This window comes from Jaculus jaculus, chromosome 10 (genome assembly GCF_020740685.1).
Source record: "Jaculus jaculus isolate mJacJac1 chromosome 10, mJacJac1.mat.Y.cur, whole genome shotgun sequence".
NCBI classification, from domain to species: Eukaryota; Metazoa; Chordata; class Mammalia; order Rodentia; family Dipodidae; genus Jaculus; species Jaculus jaculus.
This window is the reverse complement of record NC_059111.1, coordinates 46,711,279-46,729,668: the sequence shown is the minus strand read 5'-3', so window position 1 is coordinate 46,729,668 and position 18,390 is coordinate 46,711,279. Positions and strand designations below refer to the sequence as shown.

Genomic DNA, 18,390 nt, shown 5'->3' with positions numbered 1-18,390 from the left:
TGCTTGCTTGTGAAGCCTGAGCACCTGGCTTCAATTCCCCAGGATGCACAAGACAATGCATGCATTTGGAGTTCATGTGCAGTAGCTGGCATGCCCATTTGCTCTATCTGCTTCTCTCTCTCTCTCTCTCTGTCTCTCTCTCACCTCTTAAGTAAATAAATACAAATAAAAATTTTAAAACACTACATTTAATCACAAAATAAATTGGGCATTATCAATAAATGGAATAATTAATGCCTATCATATCTAAAATTTCATGAAGGTCTTCATTAACAATTGCTATATATAACTTTGTATATACAAAAATCAACTCACTATAAAATTATTTGTTTGGAAACACACTAATATATGACAGTCGATTGCTCACCACTGCCCAGTTATCTTTGCAATAAATCTAGAAATTCTTTTTTCTTTTGATGAAGCTATCTTTGTTAATATTAAAAGCAGATTATTGATCTCTCTCTCTGCTTCCAAATTGTGTGCTAAATGTGACCACTTTAAGCTCTCACCTCCATGGCTTTTCTGCCATAATGGAATGTAGCCAGGAACTTTAAACCTAAATTAACTTTTCCCCCTTAAAAATATTTAAAAAAACAAAATTTGAGATCTTCAGCATAATACTATATGCAAAAAATATATAGTACCTGGAAGATTCAAGTACTAGATAGAAAAACAGCCAGGGCATTAGAAGATTCTTCATGTAACTAACATCTTGTAAAACTTGTTCATGTTAAGAAGCAGAAGTAACTTTCTCAATGTCAAAGACAGTCAAAAACTTGAATCATTTCTCCTGATTTTTCAATATAGGGGGAATATTGGAGATAACTGTGTAGGAAAAAGCATGCCTATTATATTTCCTCTGCTCTCACACCAGAATCAGAACTTCCACCAAATGAGTGAAGGCTTTTCCCACACACCAAGGCAGAAATCAATTCTACGACAGACACTAAGGGTTTACTCACATATCCAATTCATTTCTGACACTACTGGAACAGAAGTAAAATCTAAATTCAAGTCAATGCCCTCACTTTCAACTGACTTTACAAACTGTCCATGTAGTTGGGGTCACATGGCTAAGCAGTATGCTCTTATTCTTTAACTAGCATTTCTGTGTGGCACTTTTGCTGCTTGCATCATAATGACAATGGTTGTCTAAGTTATGTCTAGGGAAACTGTAGGTGCTTTTGTCAATTTCAAACCCATTGAAACCATTGATCATACATCTGAGCCTGAGAAAATGTGGGATGCATGGGCAACCTTTTGACATCAGAAGCTCAAAACTCCATCCTCAGAGTATAACACTTTTATCCTCTGAGCATGGGTCCTGTTAAGAGCCATGAAGTTATGTTAGACACAGCCAAACATCAAACAATTCCACTCTCTCTTATGTACATCGACCTTTCCTCACACCTTCAAGAAACCTAATTCTATATCCTATATTCATCACTTAACCTGCCCCCCCTGGAAATGGGTTTGAGACATTTTCTGTCTTCACATTAGAATATCTTGTGAAAATACTTAAAATTTCAGCAGTTTGGATAATTTTCATACTATGTTTTGGGCAGAACATGTCTTTTTTAGTAACACTACCCATCTGGGGATAGAAATTACCACCTTCAGATAAGACTTGCGTCTCAAAGCACCTGACACTCATGCTAGTCATAATCCCTAGGCATCTTTGAAATGTGCTTCTCACGAGCTTGATTCTTTTGACTCATTTGCTAGAGCAGCTCATACAACTCAAGAAAACACATCATAATTACCAGTATACAATGAAGAACTCTGAGGAAGAGTTGTGTGAAAGGAGGTATGGAAGAGGAGAAACTGAGCTTCCCATGCCCTCTCCAAGTGCACTATCTTCTAAGAAATTCCACATGTTCAGCTATCAGAATGCTCACCAAACTCTATTCAATTTTTTTTATGGAGAATACTGTATGGGCATGACTGATCCTTGGGCAACCATGGTGAATATGATTGAACATCAAGATTATGACTGAATGATAACAGACTGAAAGGGGAAACCCAGCCTGGCCTGGCTACCCAGATTCTTACTGAGTATACATGAGGAATTCTGAATTGAAGAGGATCTTATGGTATACTCACTGACATGAACTGTCAGAGGATTAATTCATGACTTGGACAATAGATGAGGAAAGATAGTTTCTGTAACCTATACGGAGGAAAAGGAGTTGTCCTTTCTATAGCCTGCCTTGCATAGAAAGTTACTAGTCAGGGAGTACCATGGACACAACCAAAAGTACATATGTCATAATCATTCAAACATTTTACCTAAGCGATATCCTTTATATTTGAGGAAATTTTCAAATTATTCATATCTGGTATGATGTTTTAAAATCTTATATATAAGATAACTTTATATTCATAATCATAATGAAGACAGTGAAATGCCAAGTTTAGTTTTTCAAGGTCAAATAATAATTGTGTGACAGAGATGGCACTTGAACTCAAATGTAGCCCATGGCAAACACGATGTAAGCAGCACATTTGGAAACAATTATTAGGGGACCCCACAAAAATAAACTTTCATGAAAAATACTCATGTGTTTAACAGGCTATTATGGAAATAAAAAGTGGGCAAAAAGGAAGGAAAGTTGTTAGAACTAATTTATTCCTTCAAACACTTACTGACCACTGACTTCTTGGTACTGGTATACAAATATGACATGGTCATTAAAAGATTTTAGTTTTTCTGAGAGGAGATAGAGTATAAAATAATAAATGGGTTTGAATAGATAAGCAGTTATTTTATGGTAGCACAAAAGGAAGAAGTGAAGGGACTGGAAGGGAGTGATACATTTGGAAAACTGACAAACTACAAGAAATATGAGTGGAGACCAGAATTTTCTCTCTCTTGTGTAATATTTGAAGGAGCTTAAACTTTACTCTCAAAGTAGAGCAGTATTATTAAGAAATTATGAGTAGGGGAAGAGTTTTCATTTTTTAAATCCCACATGAACAGCAGAAAATTGGGATGAGGAGATAGGAACCAGCCAGAGAATTAATGTAATGTCATAGGAAAAACACAAGGCCCTGAAGCAAAATATGTGTTTAGCCTAGTGAAGAGAAGACAGGCCCATTGTGGATTGCAGAGAGTGGATTATGATGGAAGGTGCTTGCTGTTCACTTAAGCAACAAAGTTGATGTATAATCAAATAGGAGTCATTATCATACTTGAGACAAGTGTTCTCTATAAGCCCTCTTGATTACACAGGAAACAGCAGTAGGAGCAGAAAAGACAAAACAATAACTGGATGAGACTGAAACAATAGTTGTAGTAAAAGCAGATAAAATCCTGGAGGTCTTAATCCTTCTTTATACTGGATTTGCTTAAAATAACAAACACAGTATGAAGCTGGACAGTAACAGAGAAGTCACTAGGGAGACCCATGGACCCCAGTTGGTAGGAAGTAATTAGTTTCTTAATTTTCCATTCCCCAGATGAGGTAGCAGGCTTTTGTTCTGGGCTTGGGGCTTCATTCCCAGGTTTGCTTGCTGAGTGGGTTTGCTTGCTGAGTGGTGCAGATTCAAGACAGCACCTAGTTGTTCTGGGCCCAATGTCTAGGTGAGAGGTATGATGGCCAAGACTGGATGCAAATTCAAGATATCAAACAACCCCCTCCACATGCCAGAGACCCATAGCAGGTGATACTTACAGATTACTTCACTTACACAGACTTGGGTCAGGATCTGGAACCTGATTAGGAAAAAAAAAAAAAAATGAATAAAATGATTCCCCAAATCAGCAGTCTTGAAGGCATATTTCTAGATCAGACCCTGGTCACTGGATATATTATGCAAATGTATCCCACTGACTTAAAGGTCTAAAACAAAGTATGAATAAAACATCTGAATTCTAGCCAAAACAAGAAGAATCTTGAAGAAATGATCAGTCTAGATTTTGCAGTTGAAAACAAACAAGGGCCAGAGAAGTGGCTTAGTGGTTAAGGTGCTTGCCTGCAACAAGTAAGAACTGGCTTTCAAAATCTCCAGGTCCCATGTAGCCAGATGCAGTAATACAAGCGCCCAATGTCACACATGTGCACAAGGGGCACAAACATCTAGAGTTCATTTGCAGCATGCTGAACATCTTGGCACATCCATTCTTTCTCTCTCTTTCTCTCTTTCTCTCTTTCTCTCTTTCTCCCTCTCTCTCTCTCTCTCTCTCTCTCTCTCTCTCTCTCTCTCTCTCTCTCTCTCTCTCTATCTCCCTCCCTCCCTCCCTCCTTTCCTCTCTTTCTCTCTCTGCCTCAAAATAAAAATATAAATTTTTTAAAAAACTATGTTTTGATCAGAAGACCATTAATGTTCTGAGGGAAATGAAGAGTATACCTAAGTAAAGAATATTCTGGCATAAATTACACAACTTCTCTTTTTTATTATTTTATTTTTGGAGAGAGTAAGTGAGAGAGACAGAGAGAGAAAATTGGTGCTCCCTGGCCTCAGCCACTGTAATTGAACTCCTAAAGCATGCACCACCTAGTGGGCATGTGCAATCTTATGCTTGCCTCTCTATATGTCTGGCTAACCTTGTTGGATCCGGGTCTTTGAGCTTTGCAGGCAAGTGCCTTAACAACTAAGCCATTTCTGCTGCCCAATTTATACAACTTCTCTAATGAAGGGTCTGCAAATTCAACTATATGAATATATTCAATAACAGAAATTGCATTATCTCTTATTTCATTTTCAAATAAATGGTGCAAAAACTGTATTTGTAAAATACCCCTTGGACTACCAAACAGATATCAATAGGGTTTTATTTGTAACAACCTAGCAAATAGTAATATTAAAAAACTTACAAACCAATATTATGTTACTTTTATGCAAAACTAATACTACAGGGCTGGAAAGATGGTTTCGCAGTTAAAGTGCTTGCCTGCAAAGCCTAAGGACCCAAGATCAATTCCCCAGAACCCAAGGTAGCTGATGCATCTGGAATTGATTTGCAGCAGCTGAAGGTTCTGTCATGCTCATTTCTCCCTCTTTCTCTCTCTGTTTCTAAAATGTAAAAAAAAAAAAAAAAAAAACTTAAAATAAAAACTGACACACATAAAATAGTTCTCAAAGAATATTTTTTTTCTATTTCCCAGATTAATAGTGGATATTTGTGTTTATTTGCATTATTTACTATTTATTACTTAAATGAGTCCACTCATTTATCAGTATGCTGCCTTTACCACTCACATTTACGTTTTTATATATTTATTGCAATGAAAGTGTGTGTGGGGAGAAATGAGTGAGTGCATAGGGCCTCCTGCCACTGTAAACAAACTCCAGACATATGTGCCACTTTGTGCATTGGCTCTACATGAATACTGGGATATCAAACCCACACCAACAGGTTTTAGAAGTAACAAAGATATGAAAATATGTCAGTGTTATTAATCGCCAGGAAAATGTAAATCAATATCACAATGAGACATCTGACCTCTCTCTCTGATTATTGCTATTTTAAACAGACAAGAGCTGGTATGGTGGCACACACTTTTAATCCCAGTACTCCAGAGGCAGAGGTAGAAAGATTGTCATGAGTTTGAGACATGCTTGAGACTAAATAGTGAATTCCAGGTCAGCCTAGACTAGAGCAAGGCCCTAACTCAAAAAAATGATAACGGTAATAATAATGATAATAATAATAATAATAATAAAACATCATCCACAAAAACAAAAGTTGGTGACATGAAAGAAAAATCCTTGCATACTGTTGGTAGGAATGTAAATTAGACTAATGGTAAAAGCTCAGAAATTCAATATTGTACCACCACATGACTTAGAAATTCCACTATTGGGCATATGCCCAATGGTACTGACATCAATATGGTTTAGAGACAGCTTCACTCCCATGTCCATCACAGCACATTTCAAAGCTGCCAGAATATGTAAACAGCTTAAAGGTTCATCCAGTATGTATAAGAAATGGGGTGGGGGGAAAATCTGTTATTTGCAATGTGGGTAAACCAGAAGAGCATTATGCATAAATTAGCCCAGAAATACAAAGATGATAACACTATCTCTATGAATATGAGTTTATATGTAGAGTTTTTAAAAGCTGATTTTATGGATGGTAGAGAATACAAAAGTGACACCAAAGAAGCAGGAAAAGTTGTAGATAGTATCAGGGAGTTTTCAATTAAAGAGTATAAAATTATAGTTTAAAAAGTATAAAAAAATAGAGTTTACTATATAACATGTTGACCAAAATTAACGATGCTATACTATCTTAGTGAAAAACAATAAAGTAGAGATATTTTCTTTGCAAAAAAAGTGATAACTAGGTGAGGTAACATATGTTAATTATCATTAGTCATTTGACAGTATATATGTATATACTTCAAAGCATTGTGTTGTACATGATACCAGTGAATTTGCAAATGAAAACATAAATAAAGAATGAAGACACTGAGTCATAATATGCTATAGAAGATTTGCAAACATATGTTTAAATGCTTTATAACTGATTTTCACTAAGCAATATTAAAATTTTATTTCATATCTGACAATAACAATTATTAATTTACATCATAAATAAGGTTCTACAAAATGAAAACTGGATTCCCTAAACAATGTGTGTATGTTATTGTTGGTATACATAGATTGATCTTTTTCTTTTTTAAAATATTTTTAAACTTTTAATTATTTACTTGAACGAGAGAAAGAATAGGCACACCAGGGCCTTCAGCCGCTAAAAACAAACTCCAGATGCATGTGCAACCTGTGCATCTGGCTTATGTGGGTCCTGGGGGAATCAAAACTGGGTCCTTTGGCTTTATAGGCAAGTACCTAAACCATTAAGCCATACCTCCACCCTAAGTTGATCTCTTTGTGTGGTTGTTATTGATCAAATTATAAGCAAAATACCAATGAAATTTTATATTTTATTATTTATTTTGTTGAAAATTTCTTGGACCGAGGAATTCTGTTAAAATCTTATTTAAATAGTCATCAAAGCTGTATGAACTGGACTTACATACACAAGTCTCAGGAAGTAGCAAAGAACTCTGTCATATGAAAGAGACAAGAGAAAGCAGGCCAAACTTCAGAAGCTGGGCTCACACAATCAATTAGGTCATGCTATTTCTAGACAGTATGACACAGCCACACTGTTGTGTTATCTAGACAAGACCACTCAATAACCATATCTGAACACACACAAATTATGAACAATGTCCAAGCCACACATACCACACACTTCCTTTCTCACCAAATGTGACTCCTACATCTTTGTCAATTGTGGTTTCACCTCAATCTAGTCTTCTTTCTACCTAGATAAAATTAACAGTCATAAAATTACATTACCTTGATTTCTGCCTCAGCTTCTGTCAGCTTCATGAGACCCTCTCACAAGTCTACCTACCAAGTCTACTGAAGTGGAAATACTATATTGTTTTAACATAGCTTCTGCTATCAACTGAAATTTAAATGTATTGAAAATGTCATCCCTGAGCAGCAGTATGAAGGTCAGGCCTTTGAGAGGTGACTGTGACAAGAGGTCCTGAGCTTGAAAAAGAACTGAAAATAGAAAGCCTATTGGGAGGTTGGGGAAATGTTAAAAGATGAGGCACACTTGGATAAAACGGGGCTCTGGGGCATGGTACTCCAGAGTATGTGATATCCTAGGTACCTTCTTACTTGCTGTCCCACTGCTTTCAGGCCACCAGGATATTCACTACATGCTCTGCTCCATGATGTTCTGACTTAACATGAGACCAGAATCATTGGTGCCAAGTGGCCATGAACTAACCTTTTGCAACCATGGCTTAAAGAATCTTTCCTCCTTCATGTTGATTTTCTCAGGTATTTTCTCACAGGGATGGAAAACTGATGAACACACCTTCTCATGGGATCACCCCCATGGTATACTTCCCCTCCTTTTAAATATTTTAAAATTCATTTATTTTCAAGTGTGTTGGGGGAGACAGGTGAGAAACAGAGAGAATGGGCATGCCAGGACTCTAGTGCTAAAAACAAACTCCAGGTACATGCACCACTCTGTACAGCTGGATTTACATGGGTACCGGGGAATCTAACCTGAGTCATTAGGCATTGCAGACAAATGCCTTAAGCACTGAGCCATCTCTCCAGCCCTACCTTCCCTCTTTATATGAGTAAAAAATTTATCCACAGGTATGTTCCTGGTAGCCGTGAAGTAAATGATAATGGCATTAACAGGGCATCTAAGAATACTTGACTCTGAATGTGCTGCCATATTTGCAAGAACAGTGTCAGAATTTTTAAGAAGCCAAATAGTGTATCAAAAAAGAAGTATAAAGGGATACCATTTTTATAAGAGATCACTGTTTATGTGCATAATGAAAGCAAAGATTTTGAGGTTCACAATCTGGGCACAGTGGCTGAGGACTGTGGCAGAGCGAGATGTCTGAGATGGGAGTGGTGCCCAAGGGCCTTGCAACGCTGTGGAGCTCGGCACTAGTTCTGTCTTAAAAGAAAGGGTAGGGAAAAGCTGTAAGTCTAATCACAAAACATCATGCAAGGGAAAGAGGCTCACCCACTGTGACGACAATATTCTGTGATTCTTACAAGAGTCCATGAGAAAAGCATAATGGAATCTGAAAACCAATAAAGCTCCCAGGTAATGGCTGCCAGGATAATAGTGGATATATTTTAAGTGTGTTTGGAAAGGAATAAGCTGGACTATAGAAGAGATTAAAGTCTTTGGTAAACAGTGATGTGTGAAGCACCAGGGACAAATGTGGCTCAGGAAAACAAAATCAAACAAAGAAATGAGGTGACAGAAATAATTACAATACAGCAACAATGCATTATTTTAAAAAAGCATCATGAGTACAGAGTTCAGAATTTTTGATATTTTTTATATTCTCATGCTCACCAATCAGAAAAAAACTTAGCTAGCCTTATCCCAATTCAATTGGCTATGAAAACTCAACTGTACACTTCTCATTCTAAAGTTTCTACATTTGCTTGCCAGTCCTCAAATGCTTGGAAGCATTTAAAACTAATTCAGACTCTGCACTTAGTTCCCCTTGTGTATGGTATGTCCTTCTCTAATCTTATCTTGCCCTCAACCCTTTGCCTACATAACAAGCAACCCCTGGCCAGTCATGCCTGCAACCTGAAGCACGTTCTGGTTTTTCTCCCTTCCCCAGCAGATTAACACTCAGCACACAAGCAAATTCTAGCTCAAACCTTCCTGCTCTTTTTTTTTTTTTTTCCTGGTTCTATGGCTATCATTTTACTGCTCTAGTTCTTTCTTGTTATCAACATGAGCAGAGTGCATTTGAAATTACTTTCATATCACAGCTAAAAACATTTCCTTTGCTCTTCCTTTTCTTATGTGTTTATTCCCTAAGTGACCTTGGCAAATGTTTTCAGTAACTCACAGTGCTTGGAGGCATGCAATGAATTCCTTGCTTTTTATTTGTTGCAGTTACCTTTGTGCTACTGGGAACAAACACCTGACCCTACCCTGGGGTTAAGGGTGATTGCTGTAACAGGGGATTGGTATTGCAGAGGATTGAATGGAAGAATTGAGAATTTACTAGAGGTTTGTGAAACACAAATCCAGGTAAAGAGGAAACAGCAGATTGAAAGCATGTCTCCAAATAGACTTATGAGGAAACATGCAGCAGAACATTATGACAGGATAAACATACAGTGTGAGGAAGGTTATAGTATGAGTTGTAGAAGAACAAATCACTGGAGAGCTGGGCAAAGAGACATTGGGAGCATCAACATAACAAATTACCTTGAATAAGATGGAATTCTTTCTCTCAGGCATTATCTTGACAGCAGTAGGCCAGCCATCATAGAGAACAGACTAGAAGGAAGTCTATAGGAAGCTCACTATAATAAGTAGGTCAGGACAATGAACTTGATTTAACAATGTGGGGGAGAGAATGCAAGAGATTTCAGAAATATTTAACAGACAAGGCTCAGCTCTGAGAAGTAATTACTTGGATGGGGGAAACAAAATCAGGGAATTTTAGTGACCTGAAGAAATAAAATTTGGACAAGATTTTGGACAGGATGTCGTTAATGCTATGTGAGTTTAATATTGGCATTTTCACATTAGCTGTAAGCCCATCAGCCAGCTTCATTTTTCAAAATTTTAATATTTATTTATTGTTTGAGAAAGGGGGAGAGAGAGAGAGAGAGAGAGAGAGAGAGAGAGAGAGAGAGAGAGAGAGAGAGAATGGGTGCGTCAGGGCCTCCAGCCATTGCAAACAAACCCCAGATGCACAAACCACCTGTGCATCTAGCTTACGTGTGTCCTGGGTAATTGAACCTGTGTCCTTTGGATTTGCAGCCAAGTGCCTTAAATTCTAAGTCATCTCTCCAGCCCTCAGCCAGTTTCTTAATATCTCTGTTTAATCATTTACCTGAGGGGATAATATTAGCAACTTTTAAGTCATTGTAAAAACTTATTCTTGATCTATTACAGCACAAAACTCATGAAGCATTCTTATGTAAGTGTACCACATGTACTTTTGTAACCCCATGTCTATACAGGAAAGCAGAAGTTTAGAGAGCTTCATGGTCAGAGTTGGGACATGGCGGATCTTAGTTTCAAACCTATACAGACTGGCTATAAAAAGGGTGCCTTGGAAAGTGATTTATAATTCTTTCCATTCAGCCCAAATCATTCATGATCAGACCATGTTGCAGGCACCTAATAGTTAGTGATAAATGGACATTTTTAACAAATGTAGTTATTGTAAAGGAATTTGCATATCTTATGTGCAAACATTTTATTGTGTCCCAGGACTGATTTATGCATAGTGAGACACACCCATTTCATATTACTTGTAATTTATTTTTGAAGACACATATATTCATGAAACCACACAATAACAAAGTTATGTATTGAACTGGGTCAGATTTGTGTGTAGGTTGTGGGTGTATGTATATGAATGAGTTCACTTGTGTGGAAGTCAGAGGACAAGGTCAGAGTGTCAGTCCATGCCTTCCACCTTGTCTGAGGTAGAGTTACTCTTGTTGTTTGCAGCAGTGAATGCCAGGCTAAATGTCCAGTGAGCTTCAGGATTCTTTTGATTCCACATTCCTTTGCCTTGGACACATTGGGATTACAGAAACTTGAGCTACCAAGAGAATGAAAATGATGCCTTACAAGGTTGCAGTGGGTTGGGGAAGGGTGTTAGTCTTGGGCAATCTGTGCACATGGAAGCAGGAATGGCAATCTCACCTCAGCAAAAATGTAATGTCATGTAATACCCATGAGCCAGGTCCTCCTCTTTTGTAAAATGCTATTAGGAGTAAATGAAGAGCTTTTCCCACTTCTAATGTTTGTAAATTTTATAATAAAATAATAACAACAACATGAGCAAGAGGAGAATAGTTGAAAATAGATTTTTTTCCTTAAATCTCAGGAAAAAAGCCTGACTTCATAACTGTTGGTTGGCCATGGACAATAACCATGAAGCATTTTTTATTTTACTATAAAGGACCCTTCAGACTGTTTCAATTGCTTTCATTTATTCTACAGGATTTCAGTTTCAGAAGTTTCAGAAATGCTCCCTGTTACTATGTACAGAAGGTCTGTATGGGAGATTTAAGAACACAAAACTCCATCCCAGACATGTGTAGGGAATATTAATGGGTTGGAGAAAATAATGGGAATACTTATAGTATGCCCCCTTTCTGCTTGTGTCATAGTGCCAGCATTTACTTATCCCTTGCTCAAGCCTTATTTCCTGACTTTAGCTGCTAAAATATAGCATTTTCAGCTGTGTTGTACTTGGACTGTAGTGCAAGATTGTTAATTTTTAGAGATTTGAAAACTGAAGGGGCAGACTTACATTTGCCCTTCAACATGGTCACAAATAAACCGAGGAAAGGAGGAAGAAGAAAATGGAGGTGCTATATCTTTAATCAGTTTGCCATACCTACTACCATCAGAGAAGGCTTGAGGGTAATATGATCAGACCAGTAAGAATAGTTATTGTACACACTGGGAGAACTTCATACAGTAAAAGGAGAAAAACAGGGACAGATCTGTGGCCAGGTTGACAAATTTACAAGAGAACCTTTAGACCAAGAGTGGGGTGGATGAAAGTTAATGTTCCTCTGATTTTATCTGAAACTCAGCACATGTGGCAAAAAAAAAAAAAAAAAAAAGTCTAGGAGATTGAACACAGAAGAAAGAATATACAAGTCTTGCATCCAGTTGGATATGAAATTATTCAGTAAAATGAATGTGTTTCAGAATGAGTCACTGAACTTCTCAGTGTCTATGAGTGTCCATAATTAGCACAAAACATGTATTATAGAACATTCCATCTTTAAATCCCTTAATTAGTTTTGTGAGTGGAGGATGTTCCCCGTATTACAAATCAACAAGTAAAAAAGCAATCAAAACTACCAACTTAGAAAAGATGACCAGGCATTCTGGGTAAAACAGGGTGATAACATACCACAACACTACCTCAGGATTTCATATCCCACACGTTTCAAAGATATATTTAAGTTATGGTAGATGCCTAACTCAACTTAGATATTTAAAAATAGTTTGTAAACATAAGAAATATATTTTTAAAATGTCTAAAGGATTAAAACTTCTTATGCTTTTAAATCGTGGTCCTCAGAAAATGTCTGGGGCTAGAAAGGATTTAGGTTTGGGGTAAGAATCTAGGTATTGAGTGTTTGTTACGTTGCAGGCACATAGACAGTACTAACTTGAACATGTGAACTGAAAAGGACCATTGCTTTCATGGAATTTTTACTTTAGCCTCCTAAAACAAAGGTTAAGTGACTGTATATTCTCCACTTCATTCAAAACAGCTCAATAACAGTGAATTTAGGAAGTTATTGAAATGAATGTGTGGAGTCTACATCACAGACATCTTCATTGTAATATGAAGTTTCATAGTGGTTTAGGAGTGAGTATTACATTTGCACAGTCTTAAAAGAGTAGGGGAAGGGGACAACTGAGCCTCCTCACCTCTATGCACCTTGGGTAACCGTCACTTTCACCAGTTTCGTTCATTTCCTCAAGGGATTGTTGACTCACTAAAAGTTCTATGGGAACCTTGGAGAAAAGGCTGCCCAATAACACTCCCTATGGTGTTGTTGTAGGTAGTATGCTTTTGTTTGTTAACTTTTATCAAAAGGACTTATTTTTGTTAATAAAATGTAGAGCTGTTTCCTTTTAAATGTTTAGCACAGCATTGTTTCTAGCAATGTTCCATATTGCCTACAGTAGAGACACATGATAGGTGCTCATTATGTATTTCCAAATAATGTATAAGTGTACATGAAGTTAATCTGAAAGACAACAATTCTACCAGGCATTGATGTTTTACAGTTCATTCTTAAAGGATACGTGTGTTGTTTTTGTAAAGACCCAGTTTATTTATTGGAAATTTACATCTTCTCTAATATAAGATACTGTGCTTCAGATGTTATGCTATGGAAACAATGTACTAAGAAAGCTTATTTTTATCACTTCATTCATAAACTTACCAGGATGAGATTATAGCAGTGTACTTTATAATAGCACCTGCTACATTTCAAATAGCAGTAATAATGAAGTACCAAAATAGGACACAACAAATCTTTAAGTAAATTTTAAGTAAGGACATCTCAATTTAATTACATACATTTTAAAACATGAAAGGATGATTTATTACCTAATCTGTGGTGGTGGCTATTGTTCTGTATTCTCAGACAGCATCTCACTATGTAGCCCAGGTTGGCCTGGGACTAGAAATGCTTGTATTATTGGAGTGTAAAGAATATCATGTCCAGGTTCATCTCCATGTGTGGAGATCTCTCTTGTCTCTCTGGATGTGGGAAATCAGGATGAAGCAACTGAGTCCACAATGGAGAGAGAAAAGGAACAGTTCTGTAAACTCATTGGTGGCTTAAGCTTTGAAACCACTGAAGAAAGTTTGAGAAACTACTACAAGCAATGGGGAAATCTCACAGGCTATGTGGTAACGAAGGATCCTGAAAGCAAAAGATCAAGAGGATTTGGTTTTAAAACTTTCTCATCCATGGCTGAAGTAGATGCTGCCATGGCTGCAAGGCCTCATTAGATTGATGGAAGCCAAAATGCACAGTAGCCAAAGAGGAGTCTGGAAAACCTGGAGCCCATGTGACTGAAGAAGCTATTTGTTGGTGGTATGAAAGAAGATACTGGCCTGGGGGGATGGGTTAGTGGCTAAGGCATTTGCCTGCAAAGCCAAAGGACCTAGGTATGATTCCCCAGGACCCAGTTAGCCAGATGCACAAGGAGCACATGCATCTAGAGTTTGTTTGCAGTGGCTGGAGGCCCTGGCACACCAATTCTCTCCCTCTCTCACTCTCCCTCTTTCTCTGTCAAATAAATAAATAAAATGTTAAAAAGAAGACACTGAGGAGCATCACCTTAGAGATTAAGGAATATGGAAAATTTGATATTATTGAAGTAATTACTGATAAGCAATCTGAAAAGAAAAGAGGCTTTGGCTTTGTTACTTTGATGACCATGATCCTGTGGATAAAATTGGTGCAAAAATATTACGCCATCAACAGTCATAATGCAGAAGTAACAAAGCCATTGCCAAGACAAAAAATGCATGAAGTCTAGAGTTCTAGGAGTTGAAAAGGAGGGAACTTTGGTTCTGGAGATTCCCATATGGTGGTGGTAGACATTTTGGACCAGGACCAGGAAGTAACTTTAGGGGTGGATCTGAGGGATATGGAAGTGGACATGGGTATGGGGTCAGCTACAATGGATATGGAGGCAGATGTGGAGGTAGAAACTTTGGAGGTATACCTGGTTATGGATGAATAAGAAGAGGAAATGTTGGTGGAGGACCTCAACATGAAAACCAGGGTGGGGGATACAGAGGTAGTTATGACAACTATGGAGGAGGAAATGATGGAAGTGGAAATTACAGTGATTTTGGAAATTATAACCAGCAATCTTCTAACTATGGTCCAATGAAGAGTGGAAACTTTGGTGGTAGCAAGAACATGGGGGGAACCATATGGTGGAGGGAAGAATGGTCCAAGAGGCAGTGGAGGAAGTGGGGGTTATGGTGTGAGGTGTCTATACTGAGCTTCTTCCTACTTGCCATGGACCTTGCTGTATAAATTGGAGAAGATGAGAGCCAGAGGGAACAGAACAACTTCAGGTTGTCAAATAATGTTAAGGAAACTCTTATGGGAATCATGCATAAATATGCGGTGATATGACAGCAGACACCAGAACAGATGCAGGGAGTCATTTTGTGAATATATTGGATTATTTAGTAACGTTACGTTACTGTGGAGGATGGATTGTTTTAAAAAAAAATGCCTTCGAGATAGTTTCTTAGCTTTTTATTTGTTGTTTCTTTCTAGTGGTCTCTGTAAGGGTGTAGAAGCATTCCTTTTTTGATAATGTTAAATTTGCAAGTTTCAGGTGATATGTAAAATCTTTTCTAAGATTTTTTCAATGTTTTGAAAAGCTATTAGCCAGGGTCATGGTATAATAAGTCATGATGTTTTTCCTTTAAAGAAAGTGTGTGTGTGTGTGTAGAGTTAAGAAACTGGGGGCTGGAGAGACGGCTTAGTGGTTAAGGTGTTTGCCTGCAAAGCCAAAGGACCTCAGTTCAATTCCCCAGGACCCACATAAGCCAGATGCACAAGGGGGTGCATGCACCTGGAGTTCCTTTGCAGTGGTTGGAGGCTCTGGCACACCTATTGTCTCTCTTCCCCTCTCTGTGCCTCTTTCTTGCTCTCAAATAAATAAATAATATTTTAATAAGAAGCTGTTATAGATTTATAATTTAATAAATTAATCCTAAATTTAAAAAATAATATGATGTCTGGCTCCTATCTTTTTGAATTTCTAAAAGCCTCAAAAGGAGAAGTATAAGAATTGTATGTGATAGATTTGAAAAATCATTTAGATTATAAATAATAATGTTGACAACCAGTCCTGATTCCACTTTTAAACTTCAGAAGCATTGATGGGCAAAGCAGTCTCTTGTAGTTAAGCATGCTCTGAAGTCTTAGTCCATGCAGTCAAGCTGTCCCCTCTGTCTCTTTTCTTTTAATTAATTAATTTATTTGACTGAAAAAGAGGGAGACAGAGAGTGAGAATGAATGAGTGGGCTAGGGCCTTCAGTCACTGCAAACAAACTCCAGATGTGTGCACCCCCTTGTGCATCTGGCTAACTTGGGTTGTGGGAAATCAACCATGGGTCCTTTGGCTTTGCAGGTAAACACCATAACCACTAAGCAATACTTCCAGCCCCCACCCACCTAATCTCTTGCATAATGCGGCCCAACTTTTTTTCATTTTTTCCTTCATGTGATAGCACCTGTGTTTCTTGAAATATTGCAAAATATCTTCAAATATTTAGTGGGGTATTACCAAGCACCTAAATAAGTCCTATTTATTCTCTGCATGGTCAAATTTGTCAGAAGACACAAAATATAATTCAACTTTTGCTTCTTCATAAAGAAATGACATATAAACAGAAGAAGGAGGGATACTGGGTAAAGAATGGGGAAGAGGGCAAGAGGAGAATCATCTAAAATAAAACATATTTGAAAATGCCAGCATGTATGATATCCAAATCTCTGCATGTTAACTAAAAACTAAAACTAAAAATAAATAATTTTAACTACTAGAAGGGCTGTTGGGAGTGGTGGTGCCTGTCTTTAATCCCAGCACTCAGGAGGCAGAGATAGGTGAATCACCATGAGTTCAAGGCAACCCTGAGACTACATAGTGAATTAGTGAGTTTCGGGTCAGCCTGGGCTAGAGAGTGAGACCCTATCTTGAAAAGCAAAACAAACAAACAAACAAAAAGAACAAGGGCTGAGGATGTGGCCCAGTTGCCAAAGGGTAGTTTTTTCCTAACAAGTGTGAAGTCTTGATTAGATGCCAGCACTGCATAAACCAGTGGCTCATACTTCTTTTTTATTTTTTAAATATATTTTTTTCAATTATTTATTTATTTATTTATTTATTTGAGAGAGACAGACACAGGGAGAAAGACAGATAGAGGGAGAGAGAGAATGGGCGCGCCAGGGCATCCAGCCTCTGCAAACAAACTCCAGACGCAGGTGCCCCCTTGTGCATCTGGCTAACGTGGGACCTGGGGAACCGAGCCTCGAACCAGGGTCCTTAGGCTTCACAGGCAAGCGCTTAACCGCTAAGCCATCTCTCCAGCCCTCATACTTCTAATCCAACACTTACGAGGTGGGTAAAGAGGATAAGAATCATCCTCTTCTCCTAAGGCAGTTTCAGGCTAAACTCATGAGAACCTCCCCTAAAACAAACAACAAAAATTATTACTAGGGCTGGAGAGATGGCTTAGTGGTTAAAGAACTTCTGCAAATCCAAATGATTCCCCAGGATGCATGTAAACTAGATGTACAAAGTGGCACATGCATCTGGGCTTCGTTTGCAGCTAATGAATGCCCTGACCTGCCCATTTCCCCCTTCAAATAAATAATAGAAAAAAAATACTAGAATTCATAGCACAACAATAGTTCTTGTTAAAATGATTCCAGGACTTCCCAGTAAGACAGCAACATAGGAATCATACCAAATCAGCCCAGGAAGGGATTTAAGCAAAACCCCAGCAAACTGCACTCACCCTTTTTCTTAGACACAGTGGAAAAGCTGGAGAGACCAAGATTCACCAGAGAAAAGGAAAATGGCCAGAACCCCACTGAGGTGCTTGCTGCCTGTTGATCCCTGTGATGTGTGCACCTGCCTGGCACCACCCCACCAGGCGTGCCAATCAATGGCAGCAGCAGAGACCAAACAAAGGGATTTTCAAATTCATCAGCCTTCTTGAAAAATTAAAACATCTGAAGATCAGCTAAGAAGCTACTGAAATAGATATAGGTGGAGCTGTGTGAGCAACTCCAGAAGTCTGATACACCATAATCAGAACCATGAACCTCCAGCATTCAGCCCCCAGTGGCAGTACAGTCAGCACAGCTGATCAGAGCTCCAGCTCACAGGACAACACAGAGGGATTAAGGTGGGCACTCAGCATTTGTGAGATTGGATCCCACCTCAAAAGGTAACAAAGCCATCTCTCTCCTGCCAGAATGGCTACTATCAAGAAAACAAATGACAATAAATGTTGGCGAGGATGTGGTAAAAAGGGAACCCTTCTACACTGTTGGTGGGAATGTAATCTGGTACAGTCATTATAAAAATCAGTGTGGAGGTTCTTGAGACAGGTAAAAATAGAATTGCCATATGATCTAGCTATAGCACTCCTAGGCATACATCCTAATGACTCTTCTCACTACTTTAGAGATACTTGCACAACCATGTTTATTGCTGCTATATTCATAATAGCTAGGAAATGGAACCATCCTAGATGTCCATCCACAGATGAATGGATGTAGTACATGTACACAATGGAGTAAAAGAAA

General features: G+C 38.1%; 1 protein-coding gene and 1 pseudogene across 2 annotated transcripts in view; one reads left to right on the top strand and one right to left on the bottom strand.

The window, feature by feature from the left end:
• Positions 1 to 3,715, bottom strand: part of Cd36 (CD36 molecule) — a 71,628-nt gene extending 67,913 nt beyond the window's left edge. The window contains exon 1 of one of the 2 annotated variants that reach the window (XM_045161042.1): positions 3,675 to 3,715. The gene's annotated coding sequence lies outside the window, so the exon portion shown is untranslated. The remainder of the gene's footprint in view (positions 1 to 3,674) is intronic. The other variant, XM_045161043.1, reaches the window with a different exon arrangement.
• Positions 3,716 to 13,835: 10,120 nt separating this feature from the next.
• LOC123464116 lies at positions 13,836 to 14,967 on the top strand (annotated as a pseudogene).
• Positions 14,968 to 18,390: the final 3,423 nt, after the last annotated feature.